Genomic DNA, 16,127 nt, shown 5'->3' with positions numbered 1-16,127 from the left:
CTAATTGTTCGGCGCTGTGAACCAAATTTGTTTTGCATTCTTGGACGTGCGGGAGATAAGAACTGTGCTGGCCAGATGTCAACAGGCCTGGAATATTAACTCCCTTATTGCTGGAAAAAGAAGCAAATTACTCTTTGCTTGGGAATTGTGGCTATATTGGAATTTTGAAGGGTTTTTTTTTTTCGGCTTTAAGAATGACAATCAAAGAAGTGGCAGAGACCCTGGATGTACCCCTGGAAGGGTTTTCCCCTCTGGATATGTTTCAGAAGATAATGGATGAGATTAAGATAACGAAACAAGAACTGGGACAGAGTAGACAAGAGATGGCAACTGAATTTGGTAAAGTGAAACAGGAGTTGAAAGAAATAAAGGATTATATGAGAAAAGAAGCAGATGGACAAGCAATAGAATATGAAAAAGAAATTAAAGGGAAGGAGCAAATTCTGGAGATTGGATCAGATATATCAAATGTGGAATTGGAAAAAGATTTGGACTTTATGGCAAAAATTGAAGGGAGGATGCAAGTCCTGGAGATTGGAACAGATATATCAAGTGTGGAACTGGAAAAATATTTGGAGTTTGTGGATCCTGGAGATAAAGATTACTGTTTGGAATTCGGCGTTGTCCCTGGAGAAATTGATGAAGATATCAGAGATAAAGCTATCAATATTTCGATGGAATTTCTGGACTGGAATGATTTGATGGAACTTGAAACAGAGAAAATTTATAGAATTAATTCCAGATATGTGACAATGGAAAACTCTCAAGAGATGTGCTAGTGCATTTCGTAAAAAAGAGGAATAGAGATATGACTTTACAACAATATTTCAGCAACACATTCAGAATTGATGGCAAGGAAATATTTGTGATGAAGGAAATTCCCATCAGACTCTTACTATATGACTATGACAGCAAGATTATTATGGGTGCAAGGATGGAAGTTGGAAGATGGAATTAATACTGATAATGGAAAAATGGCTATTGAAATTACTGGTCCTAGTAGACTTGATGAGATGGATTAATTGACATGTTTATTTGAAGAAAAATCGAGGGATATATTTCTCAAGGAGTGGAAACCTCTCTTTGACTTTTTGCAGAAAGAATAAAGTGATGTTTATGAGATTTGATGATTAATTAAGATAACTACTGGAGGAAAGTGATTTTGTAATATATTAAGAGACAGGTTTGTCATATATCATAGACCTATAACTGATCTGCGACAAATCGGAAGTCAACATTTTATTTTATTGTTTAATTTGTTTCTTTTTTGTTTTGTTTTGTTTTGTTTGAAAATTTGAATAAAATTAATGATAAAAAACAAAACAAAAGCACCACACCTACCAGTAACAACATATCCAGTGTGGCATAAAGTAAGTGACAGGCAGCAGCAACACAGGCTGGTAGGCAGAAGGCCCTTCTGAATCCTGGGGCCCTTAACAAGTGCCTGACCATACCTATCCCTGGCACTAGCCCTGCACCTGCTATTTGGGAATGCTGGGCCTTCATTGTGCCAAGATGTCTCAGAGTGGTGCTCTGTTCCTTCAAAAAGCACCATCAGGATTTTTTTAAAAAAACAAAACTGTTTTGAGGAGTTTTTGAAAACAAAGAGGGAACAGAACTACTAGTTCCCCTGAGCATCATTCACCCCCGCCACTTTTCATACAGTCTTTCATGTGGTTTTATTATTTTACAAAAGAGCCCCAATGATCTCTTCTCACATAATCATGGTGGTCTGAAAAAGATTCCCCATTTTTCTTCAAAGTCTACCCTTCAAAAATCCTGATTGCTTGGTTTGTTTCACTCTAGAAGAGTTTCAACATTCATTTGCAGCAAGTAAGCTGTGAAAATAGGTGTCTTTCACAGAGTGCAAGTTAAGAAATAATTAACTTTAATGTCACTGGCTACTATACTCAAGCAGGTTATAAAAGAAAGTGCACAGTCTTCAATGCTCTGATGTTCCACTTCCTTGCAGGCTTCCTGTTGTAAATTGAAGTAATGGAAGTCCTTGAAAAATGAGTCATCTCAAACAGAACCTAATCAATGAGATAATCATTAACTAAGAACTGGCTCAAATCCTTCAGTGGAATACAATTAAGCCATGTGTTCACTCCTCAAAAGAAAAAAAGAAATCCAAAATATAGTATAAAATACATACTCCAGCACTCTTCATCCTGGAGCTGATGTTCAATTTTTAAATCACTTCAAGAAGCTAGGTTTCTTGTGCAGTTTGAACTGAACTTTCAGAAAGTATTTTTCAGCTATATTTGCTCCACTAATTAAAATACTATTAATTATTATTATCAAACTAGGGCACTAGTTTTGGAAGAAGGGTGGGACATAAATTCAACTAATAAAATATAAACATTTACTAACGTTCTATTAGGGGTAGGCAATCTGGTGCCTTTCAGAGGTTGTGGATACCCATCAGCCCCAGCCAGCATGACCAATGGTTAGGGATGATGGGAACTGAAGTCTAACAACATCTGGAGAGCACTAGCTTGCCTACCTCTGTTTCAGCATTATCATCTGCATTGTGTGCACAGTTGCATTCTGGAGAAGAGAGCTGTCCCCCGTCCTAGTTGTTCCCCATGTTGCACAAGCCCGACTGGCCTCCACTATTAATCTGGCATTTTGTGTCGCCAGCCCCATGCTGCGGAACACTCTTCCAGCAGAGATTCAGCAGACACCTTCATGTTTTTCAGGCAAATCCTTGAAAACCTTTTTACGCAGACAGGGCTATGTAACTGTTTAATTTTTTTAATGATCATTTCTTTACTGTTTTTATGGTGTTTTATATTGTATATACACTGCCATGTTTTAGTTTATGAATTGGCACTATAAAAAATATCTTTAATTAAAAATAAATAAGGAAGAGAATGGAGAGTAGCACTTTAGGGCTGCATTCAGGCAGCAGTTTATTCCATTTTCCCAAAGTTTCCTTTCCTGATAATTCCCACATTTTACTTGATCTTTCACATGACATAAAAGCCACTCCTGGAAATCTAGCAGGATATAGTGGAAGTTTAGTGCTAATTTCTATGCGAACCTCCAGAAAAAATCCATTTGCAACCCATGAACCCAGAAAATCACAGGAGTGACAAAATTTGGGCCAGTATACCAGCATACAGTTCTTTCCCACCATTTTCATAGGGGAAATCATGAGAGAACAAAAGTGTGCATGTGCAGAAAGGGTGGGGGAGTAGCAACATGTCCAATGATGTTCACTGCTGTGCCACACCACGCCCACTGGTGTGAATGAAATTTACCACGGCATATATCAGTCAAAACGCCACAGTTCTGTAAGGCAACAGGTACTGCAGTGTGAAAGGAATGTTAGAAACCAGGACAGAAGCACAGCCATTATCATCAACAAATGCAATAAAACCCATGTCCGAATACAGCCGGGGTCTACAAAAGGTAATCTCACATTCCCAAATCCTCAAGGAACTGCTACTTATGCTAGCATCCCGGCCATGTGTCTCATTTGTTTTTGTGGCGTTTCTTGTCTAGATAAGGCCTCCTGCTAGACAAAAAAAAAAAAACACAAAAAACAGTTGTGCAACATTAGCTAATCATAGCATAATATCCTTCTTATCTCATCTGTAAAAAATGCAGCATATTTGTTAAGCCTAATTAAAACTAATCTGGAAATTGCTCCCGAGATCATTAGCACACAGATGGAGAAAAAGAAAGAGCCAACAAGCCAACAACCATCCCTTCATTAAACATAATGATGGCAATGTTATCTAAACTGAGAAAAGCTCTCACAATTGTCGTCTTATTTTGGCATACTACATTGTGTCCAAAGTGATTTTTGCTAAGTGAAGAGAGCAGGTGATCTATCCTAGGAACTGACAAAGGTGATAAACACTGTACCGCTCAGTACCCAGCAGTACAACATTAACAAAAACAGTACAACAAAAACAGTACAACTGGCTATTGACAAAAGGCTGTGCCTTTGATTTTGGGGATACTGGTGCTAAGCAAAGGCAACTTTAAAAGCTGTAGTGTTACAAAAGGGTAGACAGCTATGCAGGGATAGTCAGAAGGCAGATTTGGGGTCTACTGTTAGGTCCCAGGATGATTTCAAGTAGATAGGAAATGGTTTCCAATTCCCAATTGTTTAACAGTGGCAGCAACAACAAAATCCACCCACCCACAGCTCCTAAATTATATTGCTGAAATAGAAGAAGCTCGAGAAAAGGTAAACACTTTAAGTAGAGACCTTATCCCAGTCTGCATCTGTGTTGGAATTACTTTTTAAGATGTTTTAAACTTTATTTTAAAAATATGTTTTTAAATATGTTTTGTTTTGACATGTTTTTAAGAATGTTTTGTTTTAAACTATGTTTTAGAGTGTTTTTAGTGTTTTTGTTTGCCGCCCTGGGCTCCTACTGGGAAGGAAGGGCGGGATATAAATTTAATAAATAACCAGAAGTAGATTTTTTTTTTTTTTTGCATGGTAGAGCCATGTGCTCAGTTCAGTTCTGGATCTGAAAACTAATTCCAAGGCTTAGAATTCTTTAATTGCAAATATATGTAAGCCAGTATGGTGTAGTGATTAAGGTGCTGGACTATGACCTGGGAGACCAGGGTTCGAATCCCCACACAGCCACAAAGCTTACTGGGTGACCTTGGGCCAGTCACTGCCTCTCAGCCTCAGCGGAGGGCAATGGTAAACCCCCTCTGAATACTGCTTACCATGAAAACCCTATTCATATGGTCACCATAAGCCGGGATCGACTTGAAGGAAGTCAATTTCCATTTTCCATATGTTTTTTGCACCAACTGCCACTTCACAGATTTCAAGGTCTGAGTAAAAAACAAAGTAAATCCCATAATCCCGAAATTTGTCCAACCGTGAGCTAATTAACTATCATGAGGAGAAAGTTACTGTGTATATGCTCAGGAAAACATAAAATCAGTCAGTATCAGTATAAGGCAGTCAATGCCAAGTATTATTGGCCAGGGTACACTAGCAGTTCTGTCAAAAAGCAGAGGTTCCTATACGTGCCTCTCTATCCAGGCAAGCAAGATACATTGTCAGAGTTTAAGGGCAGATTCCAGCTGACTAAACACTCTCCAGGATGACAAGGAGCAGGATCGGTGAGAAGTGGGGCCTAGGCACAGTCTGACGGGCTAGATAGAAAGGTGTGGAGGGTCGCAATTGGACCTCAGGCGTGAGGTTCCCCATCACTGTTCTAGAAGAAAGCCTTTTTGGGTATAATAAAGTAGGCACGTGTGGGGAACAGTGCGCCTCTGCTACCAGAAGTTTGGGAAACAAGGCTAAATGCAAAATTATCTGACATGAAACAAAAGAATTCATGACAGTCTGTGGCATGGAAGGGAATATGGAAAGCATGTTGGGCACACCCAGAATGAACAAAAGCAAAACATTTTTGAGTAAGAGTTGTGCTGCATGCCATATGGTGACAACCAGACGGTGTCAAGTCCTGGCTTTGACCTGTCAGCGCTGCAAGGGTTGGGGGATGAGGTGTCAAGGAACGAAAAATTCCAAACAAGAGCTGAATTAGCAGTTAGGAGCCAAGTACAAGTGAATAGAAGCCACTGGATGCCATTCACAGAATACCATGCCAAAAGCTGTCACAATTCTCCTCGTTCTTTTTTTGCTGTCATCAAAGGGAGAGCTGCTTCCCTCACCATCCATGAAGCACTGGCAGTGTTTTTCATGCCTCCCCAGAGAGCAGAGCTCAGTTTTCCAAACCAAAACCACTCCCACGTAATTGTAATCAGCTTCGGATATATATATTTGCTCAAGCTCCAAGACTGATGGTCATTCTTTACAGGATAAAAGGTTTCTTTAATAATAAAAAGAGTGTGCTGAACTAGGGCTGGAAGTTCTAGTAATGAATGAGTACTTTTGAAGACTAATTTGATTTACGATGCAATTGTATAACAGCCCATAGGATTGCACTGATCTCTCCCCTTCAATCCAGCAGGGGGGCGGGGGAGAACAAGCAAAGCCTGGTATACCCAGCTGAGGCAAGTGAAGTGAAAAAGAACTTGCTGACTTAGCCCTAATATTTGATATACCACCACTCTTTCAACAAAACATTCTGAAGTCATTTACATAGTAAAACAGTGTAACAATGCAAATCACCCTAAAAATCTTAATCCTAGTGTTTTCGTTAGACTATCTTTTTATTTATTTATCTATTAAATTTATATCCCACCCTTCGTCCTAGAAGGAGCCCTCTTGTGGAGAACCCCTATTTCGGGGTGACAGCAGCTCTGGCTTTTCGGGGTCATAGACGGAAGCTGTTGGTGGCATATGGAAGGGGGGACATTCGCACTTCATCAAACCTCAGTTCCCCTGAGCTTAGCCCCAGCTGCTCCTTCAATGCCTCAGGAGACCTAGCTCAGCTCTCGTCTCAGTTTTTCTGTCAGACTTGAGAAGCCATTGGAGGATGGGAAATATAGCCTGAGGAACACCCCACCCTCCCAAAAAATTCCTTCCTTTCTCCTCTCTCATCTGTTATGCTTCCTCCCTGATCAAGGAAGCCCCTTCGCTGCTTGATACCAGCCTCCTCCCTTTCCTCCTCAGACCCCTCTGAGGCTTATGAGCCAGTGGAGAAAACATGGATGCCTCCTGAGCCTTGGTGGTTCCACCCACCTCAACCTCTGATCCAGCCGTGGTCACCTCCAGACCATCAGTATTTTCCAAGACAGATTCAAGCCCTGGTGCAGCAAATGCACTTTTAAAAAAGAATCAGACTTTTTTTGCCATTAAGACTAACAGGAAAATGTGTATTCATATGTTATTATTTGTTGTTATTATGTGCCTTCAAGTCGATTACGACTTATGGTGACCCTATGAATCTTTTTGGATATTTTCATAGGGTTTTCATGGTAAGAGGTATTCAGAGGTGGTTTACCATTGCCTTCCTCTAAGCCTACAACACTCGGTATTCCCAGGTGGTCTCCCATCCAAGTACTAACCAGGCCCGACCCTGCTTAGGTTCCGAGATCAGACGAGATCGGGTGTGTTCAGGGTAGTGCAGCCGTAGGCTTATGTTATTATATAATACTTAAAATATAATTAAGATGCATAATCAACGATGTAAATGTATATGGGAATTATCCAAAATAAAAAAATAAGAATAAAGAAAGATCAGACATAGCCTAACCACCACGTAAGCAAATCAGAGAGAATCCTCAATATAAACAGGTTGTCTGGAGGAGTCCCATGTTTACTTCCAGTCAGATCAGCAGCGCAGGGGAGGCCTATCAGGTGGTATCCACCTCCACAGGAGAACAGCAACATAAGAAAGATTCTCCCTGGGGTTGTCACTGTTGCCTCATTAGTCCCCCTGTCAGCCACAAGGGAACAGTAATCACCTTCTGCCCTGGAAATACATTACTGAGCACGAGGTCTGGGTAACACAGGTAGCAGTGCCTAAAGAATGCACAGTTTCCTTCTCATTTGGATAGGTGGCATCAGCTGCTCCTGGTTCTCCACATATGATAGGATGAAGAAAATACAGGTGGCCTTTCCTTCTAAGAGTAAGCAATAGATTATGTTTGCTAAATTGAAACATAACGGCAGTAGTTTTCATCCTTCAGGATCCTGCAAAAGTACCATTGAGGCTTTGCAATATATGAACGTATTTAATCAATTAGATATGTTAAAAAAGATTAAATAATTGAATATTTTTTAAAAAACAGTTACCAACTCTGCCACACATACCCAAGCATACACAATAAAAAGCAAGGACATGACACACATCATTTATTTATCCAGTTCTTGTACTCATCACACTATCAAACAGATACTGCTGTTGTCTAGTATGTGTACGTATGTGTTTCAGTAACGGAATGCTACTTTCCAAAGAATTATTGGGAGAAGTAGTATATGCCGCTGAGTTGTCATGACCCCCCCCGAAAAAGAAAAATAATCAATGAGAGAAAGTGCATGTGCACACATGCTTGCGTGTATGTATTTTTTGTAAAACAAAATAAAGGGCTGGTATCCATCTTGATAAAAGTGCCAGCACACATTGCCATGGGCAGCAGTGATGGTAGTCCATACTGGTGAGTTCCATTACAAAAAAAAGCTCTGTCTGTGAGTGAGTGAGTGAGTGAGTGAGTGAGTGAGTGAGTGAGAGAGAGAGAGAGAGAGAGAGAGAGAGAGAGAGAGAGAGAGAGAGAGGAGAGAGGGAGAGAGAGAGAGAGGACATTGGATTTTCATTTCCTGTAGCAACTTTTCACTAGCCTCACAACCTTTCTGTAATTCTATGGCTACAAGTTCACCTCTTAAAAGAATGAAAAGAGCCATTTCATATGCAACTAGTGCACAGCGTTCTTACATGGAAAAACTACTTTAAATGGAGAGAAAGCAGTACCAACCTATCACTGTTGAAGACTGTCAGTGTACATGGCAGAAACGGAAATACTGAACTGCATAGGCAGCAACTTGAAATGGTCTGGCTTTTAAAGGCTCTGTGGAAACAAATTAGGCAATTTCAACCTGGTTCTTCTCATCTCTTTTAATAGTTTTATTATGCTTGCTTGTTGAATTTTGAAATTGTTATCTGCTCTTTAATAGGTATTGATGTTTTACCTGTTGACCTTAAACAATTAAGCTAAGATGCATGAAAATTTATTTTGAATAAATTTAAATAGCTAATACAGGATTCAGACACTCATAATTTGAGTAGGAACCCTATTTGTAGAAGTGCACTGAACACAAGCAAAATCTTCTCCCCAAATCTAGCCAAGAGGAAACCCGTTCTTCCAGATCTCTGCAAATCACAAAGCTGCCCTCCTCCTTGTAGCAATTTTTTCAAGACAATAACCCTCTTCCTCTCTCTTTAAAAATTTAATAAAGCAGTAAAACATTTAAGCAGATAAAAATGCACAGTGCTACAGAAGGTAGGGGATGAGGAGAGAATTCCACTTGAACAATGGAAGGGACAAGGAAGAAAGAGGTAATCAGCATTTGATATGGAAACCAAGCTTATGTCCTCTGAGGAATGAACACAAAAGGAAGCAGAGCTTACCCCACAACAACCCCCCCCATCAGCTCCCATTTCAAGTTAATCCACACACAGCCACATAGCTCCTTTAGCCTCAACAGAATTGTCTTACTGGTTCCATGTCTGCCAACATATAACTAATATAAGACGTTTCCAACAAAACAATCATTTAAAAAACAAGAAAAAAACCAAATTAAGTCACACACGTTCTGACGCAAGTGCATGCCAAATATATTTCTATTGCTGAAAACTCACTTCATTAAAAAAAAAAAAAGCTAGCCACTGCTGGCATTCTTGCAAAGAGTACATTAGAAGAACATCTGTATAAGCAAAGCCACATACTATCCATATTAACAGCAATCTCTCCTACTGGCGGGGGGGGGAGGTTGTAGGAAAATCTATCAAAGTTTGAGGAGTTTCATATAAAATGCTAGTTTCCAACAATTACATCCTGCAACAAAATAAACTTCAAAATGTTTCTGATTTGCAAATTTCTGAGTTGCATCACCTGGAAAAAAACAGTATTGGAAAGCATGTACAATTTCCCACAGAACTAAATGGGGTGAGATCTGAGTTCATGTTCTTTCCCAGTCTTAGAAACTGCCTCCTCACTGGGGCTTACTGAAATCAATCCAGCCATATTGTTCTTAGAATCATAGAATTGGAAGGGGCCTACAAGGCCATTGTCCAACCCCCTGCTCAATGCAGGAATCCATATTAAAGTATACCCAACAGGTGGCTGTCTGGCTACCTCTTGAATGCCTCCAGTGTTGGACAGCCCAACATCTCCCTAGGTAATTGGTTCCACTGTTGTACCACTCTAACAGTTAGGAGGTTTTTCCTGATGTTCAGTTGAAATCTGGCTTCCTGTAACGTTAGCCCATTACTCCGTGTCCTGCACTCTGGGATGATTGAGAAGAGATCCTGGCCCTCCTTTGTGTGGCAACCTTTCAAGTACTTGAAGAGTAATATCATATCTCCCCTCAGTCTTCTCTTCTCCAGGCTAAACATGCCCAGTTCTTTCCGTCTCTCTCACAGGGCTTTGTTGCCAGTCCCCTGATCATCTTTGTTGCCCTCCTCTGGACCTGTTCCACTTTGTCTGCATCCTTCTTAAAGTGTATTGTCCAGAACTAGATGCAGTAAGCAAGATGAGGCCTAACCAGTGCCGAACAGAATGCCAAGTAAACTACATTTCTCAAATAAGTTCCTGAAAATTCAGTAGTAGTAGTAAAAGTCACTCCTACACTTACCACCAATTTAAAAAATAATGTGCTCTCAAGCTCATTTCAATTTTCACCGCAAGGAAAAGGAAAAATATTTTACAAGGTGCAAGGTGTGTCTACACAGCCTAAAGCAGATGCTCTAATTTAAATGTGAGAAAGCTACAAAGATTCTATTTACGTAAGATACATCATCAAGTTTAAACAAGATAGGCAAATGATTTTATTACCCATGTGACTTCATGTAGGAGATGGAAAGCTCTAAACAAACTATGTTGCATTCAGGCAGATGTTTACAACTGGCATTGGCAATGGCCCTGTTCACACGTTATATTCAATGGGTGTAGTACAGTCTGTGTACATGGATGCACAAGTACTTGAGCTCTATATTTGAATGTTCTATGTGAATTACTGTACAAGTGTAGAGCCTGTGTACCTGTATAAAGCCTATGTACCTGGGTACACAAAAGTTGAGCTGTACGCTCATACAATTAATGACATGTACACTCTCCAGTATAGGATGATTATATCACTGAAATGGAAAAAAGTCACATCTCCAAAAACTGATGAGTAGATAATAAACCTTTGGGACATTATCTATATGGTAAAACTCACAAACCTGATAAGAGTCAAAGAGGGCAGACAACAAGATAATCAGTTTATTGAAAAATGGAGTCCCTTTGTCATGTAAAGTTCAAGGTAATATACAACCGCATACCATACTGGGTATATTATGAATGCTGTGTGTATATATGGGGGGGGGGGCTAATTTTTAAGAATAGCATAAGTACAAACTTGTTTATATTATAGTTGTGGTATGTTATAGTTGGGGGATTGTATTTTATACTTTTATAAAGTTCATATTTTCATATATTTAATATAGTATATACTTTACATAATTTATTTTCTTTACATACCCTTTTTTCTTCTAACATTTGTAGCTATGTTGGTAATTAAAAAATTACTACAAAAACAGTTAAATGGTAATTAATATTAACACTATGCTATAAAAAGATTCTAATACCTCAACAGTTACATTTCTGGATAGGCTTACCTAAGCAAAAATGTTTTAAGCAGATGCCTGCCTGATGTCAACAGGCAGGGAGTTCCAAATTATAAGTGCAGAAAAAGCAGAGAACATTTCTGTAACAGTGACAGTTCTGAAAATCAAAGAGGTCAAATGAGCATATAGAACTAATTAAGATTTCCCCAGTAAACCTGTACTACTATTGATTGGGGCAGCTTTGGCCATAAAATAAAAGCCTTCTTGAGGGTTTACTTGCAAAAATCCTATTGCCAACATTAAGAAAAAACATCATGATGGTGAACAGCTTACAAGACAACAATAAAATTACACTCGTAAACCAAGTAGAAAAGAATCATGAATCAGTAGCTCAGATTAATGAAGCTACATAGCTGGTCACCCCTCAAGGAAAGCCTGTTACTTCTGCTGACATGTAACTTACGTGTTTAGGGCCTGCTATCTGCTATGATTTCAATTTTGAGGATGAAGGTCCTTGACTAGAAGAGGCTTCCTGCTAGGGAGGGAAAGATCTGTCAGTTTCGGTTCTCTCCATTTCTTATTTTTCCAAACTTAAATTCAGTTCTCCACATCTCCACAACAATTTGCGATTTTGTTAAAAAAAGATCCTCACGAAAAATTTTCAGCATTTTAGTGTGAATTTCTCCTAATGAACACTTGTTGGGAGACAATTTTGACTAACATACACATTTTTGCCAGCCATTTTTCATCATGTAATGCATTTTGGCATGCTACTTTCACTCATATATTCATTTTTATGTACACTTTCCCCCTACTACATACATTCTTTTTATAAACAATGCTTAGTTGGCAAACTGCACTGCAAACTTCAAATGTGCGAATTTCAAAGGATGGCTGTTTCAATCTCATATTGCTTCGAAAAGTGCCAATTTGATAGATTCAGCTTGAAATGTGCAGTGAATCAAAATTCTCGTCCAATCCTTCTCCCTGCATGATGAAAAACTCTGCATGGAGTTGTGTGGCGATACTCCATGTGTAGAGGTGGCTCCTCACTTTGGATCTTCATCCTCAAATTCGTAAAGAGCTCTAAATGCTGTAATAGTGATCTGCTGGAGAGGGTGGGTTTGACAGTGTACTGCTGCCCATGTGGTTGTTTACACACAAGTAGAGCCAGTACCCAAACAGGGATAAAATGCAATTTAGCTGTCTCCATTATGCAGCACCAAACTTTATCAATCATGAGGTTTTTTAAATAAAGACTAAGTATACGTTTTATGATATACAAGATTCTAAAGTAAAGTTTCTAAAGTAAAGGTTGTGTCTTAACAGTAGTGCACTCCATTGAAAGGACAGGAGCTGAAGGGTCCAATACTGTTTGGCCTATGTTCAGTTCAGGAGCATGGAATCATTTTCAAACAAAAAAAGCAGAAATACTGGCAATGGGATGTGGCATTAACATCACAAGGGAAACCAGTAGTAACAAGCCTCTCTGACTACAAGTACATGTTAACAGCAGCCACTGTTTTGGCAGTTGCATGATGCAGCAACCTCGCTGAATTTTAAAAGGTCAATGCCTGAATGTGAAATGCCCTTGGAACCAAACATATGCTGCTTTGAGTTCTAAGGAAGGAAGGTAGGCTATAACTGCAATTAATAAAATCTGCAGAACTATTTCCTACAAAAAGAGCCTGCAGTCAGAGAAGGTGGATATTCTGACTCCTTTCAACCCTGTGACAGTCTCATGTTATCCCACAGTTGCTCTGCTGCCTTGAAAGCCAAGAAACACATTTAGTGCATATTTAGTTTGATTTTTAAAAGTTTGTATTTTGCTCCAAACTGGAAGAGGCAGATTAAAAATTGTTTGTAATTCAGGGTTCTTTAAACTAAGGTTTCCAATTGCAAAAGAATCTCATTGAATCCTAAACCCTTGTCGTTCAATAGCTTAATGCTCTCAGCAGCATTAAATTGTATGGTGCTCTGCAATGAAACAAAAGTGGGGCTTGGGAAAAAGTCAGAGTCTTCCCATTTTACTTGGCTCAACTCTTTTTCTTTGGAATTTTGGCGCTAGATAATACACATTATAAAAGACCAGAAAAGATACATATCCGAAATTACAAGCGTTACTTTATCTCTACAGTAGAGAAATAAAGGGGTATAAAACTAATTAACATATTAATGCTTAATTGATTTCTTTTAAAGTGAGTGGCGTTTCACAGAAATCCTCTTTTATGCTCTCTTATTCTAGATGCCCAATTGTCAAAAAAGATGCTTAATTTGTGCTAAAACACACACACTCTCACACAGAAGGGCAGATAAACCTATCCAAAAAGTTATCCCCTTCAAAGTAAGTCAGAGTTTTGCAGTTAATGCACTTGACAGTGCTCCTTCAATCAACTGAGCCTTCAAGCTCCCATTTTCCCAGGACCTAGCTAAACACTGCATGCCAGAAGACCCCCAAGTAACAAGTTTTCATCCGCATTCATGTCATGTGAAATTACCTCTCCACTGGGGTGCATCTCACCCCAATTATTCTGTATCCTTTCAGACACCAGGTAAAATCCCACCTTTTTGCCAGACTTTTAGTGGCTATTGGGTTGTCATTTTTATGATGTTTTCAATTATTCTATTTACATAATTTGTTTTAATTTTTATTATGTAGTATGCCTTTATAACCTTCATTTTTGTAAACCACCCTGTAATCATCTTTGGTAAACAGTCATAAAGAACTCTCTTAAACTATTAAAATTAAGTATACTTCCTGTCTTCTAAAACTGTGATGCTAACATCTAAGAATTTGTACTTTATAAAGATATACCCACAACCTCATCTTTCCCAACTAAATCTGCTCATTAACATGCCCCTACTGGGAGGAAGGGCGGGATATAAATATAGGAAATAAATAAATAATAAACATAAGGGGGCAGAGGGATACCTGCAGGAGAGAATTGCTGGGGACCACTTCCCTCCAAAACACACAGCCAGGCTGCTTCCCATTTCAGGATCTGTCTGGGGAAACAACAGTAAATCCTTCTAAATGACAGTGATATGTCAATGAAGAAAGACACGTATATTATTGAAGAAGATTCTTAGGAGGGCCATTTTGTAATTCGAAATTTCATCAAGCTTGGACAGCAGCACTCATCACCCAAGGACTCTTCACCTAGGAACGTCAGTGAGTAGCAGCAGTGGCATGGGAACTGAAGCTGGTCAAATATATACTGTATATGAGGAAGTGGGAGATGGGGAAGAGAGGAGGTCCATTTCCAAATGTCCAAAAAGTAGGGAAAAATGAATGGCAATTCTTACAACTTTTTTTTTTTGTAGCAAGATATTTACATCAAAATACACATATAACATGTCAAATATGAAGCATGCGTGCACCTATTTTTAGTCCCGCTGCTCTGCAAAATACAAGTGAGTGGGGGATCTGATCCATATATCTTAAGGAGAAACAGTCCAAAAATACATACAGGTATGCCTCATCTTTGAAGTGCCATAAGAGTTCCCCTGTATTTGGGCATTCATAAACTAACACTATTGAATCTCATAAGAACTAACCCAAAAGAAAAAAGAGAGAAAGAAAAAGATTGACTACTGTTAAAAAGACAGAACAATACATTTCGCTAACAGCAAGAGCTCTTGCATCCAGCTAAGCAAGAATACTGGAGCAGGGAGGAACACACTGACATTCACCAAATGCACATGGTATGCACAGTTGTTATAACTGCCAAAAAGGACGGTCTTTGATAGTAAAAGAGAATGGAAAACAAGAAACTATGATTTATACTCACAAATTTAGTTTTGTTTCTTTTCTGCAATTCAGGCTTTGACATTCCCCTACCCCCGCCGCCCCAAGCAAAACCAGCAACCATGCATAACTTCACCACTCTTCTTTTGAAACCTTGTCTTTTACCAAGAACCTGTTTTTGCAGATAGGCAGTTTTACTTACATTAGGAACAGCCAAGCAGCATGATTTTTTACAAACAAAATCTTTGTCTCTAATGGAGATACGCTAGAATTTACTTTTGCATTTATTTATTTATTTTAATAAAATCTCGTGCATTAATTATCAATGTTTTTACAGTCATTTGGTTATGACAGTTTACTACTTACATGCATTTGCCTACATTCTACCTAGTATTTATATCTGTGTAAGCCAATATATAACCCCTTCCATCTCTCTCTCTCTCTCTCTCTCTCTCTCTGCTAGCAAAACTAGCAAAGAAAACCATCATTTAGTGACTTGACTTACATAAAATATATTCCAAAAGAAGAAACAGCCACTACGTTAAAAATGAACTGTATGTACACATGGGCAATTGTGAGCACACATTTCCACACTCTCATATCCTCACTCTCTAGAATGGCCTTACTCGTAATTGATCTAAGGAAGTTCTTGGACATACTGGATAGCTAAGGATTAAGGCACTGCAACGTTTTCAGACAATCAACACATACATACATACATACATACAGAGAGCAGAGAGAGAGAGAGAGAGAGAGAGAGAGAGAGAGAGAGCGAACAAACTTGGTTACAGGTACAGTTATGCCGGTATCTCTGAAACGGCTACATACAAGCCTTCCAGAAAGGAAGAAGCAAGTTATGTTAGCAGAGACAGAACTACTGAGGCAGATGTTTTCTATAGATCCATAAATTCATATAAAACATTGTGATCATACTCATAAACACTTGAAAAGCATATCTACTATATTAATTATTCTGATCAGGAACTAAAGCAGAGTGCACAAATTTCCGAAGGCATTCACAGAGATTAGGATTTGAACCCAGCTCTCTCCCATCCAAGTCCAATTTTCTAACCTCTGCCTCACAGCCCGTTCAACAGTTTTGTAAAAGGGGTCACTACTGGCGATCACTAATGACCGAGTAAGTTTGTCTTCCAAAATAA

The 16,127-nt window shown here is 39.0% G+C and overlaps 1 protein-coding gene and 1 pseudogene across 1 annotated transcript in view; both read right to left on the bottom strand.

The window, feature by feature from the left end:
• The window catches only part of EML4 (EMAP like 4), a 246,461-nt gene that overhangs the window by 214,874 nt on the left and 15,460 nt on the right, over nucleotides 1–16,127 (bottom strand). The gene's annotated exons all lie outside the window — the stretch shown is intronic.
• On the bottom strand, nucleotides 6,912–7,030 carry LOC133384775 (5S ribosomal RNA; annotated as a pseudogene).

The sequence above is a fragment of the Rhineura floridana genome, chromosome 4 (genome assembly GCF_030035675.1).
Source record: "Rhineura floridana isolate rRhiFlo1 chromosome 4, rRhiFlo1.hap2, whole genome shotgun sequence".
Taxonomy (NCBI): Eukaryota; Metazoa; Chordata; class Lepidosauria; order Squamata; family Rhineuridae; genus Rhineura; species Rhineura floridana.
This window is presented reverse-complemented; position numbering and strand designations above follow the sequence as displayed.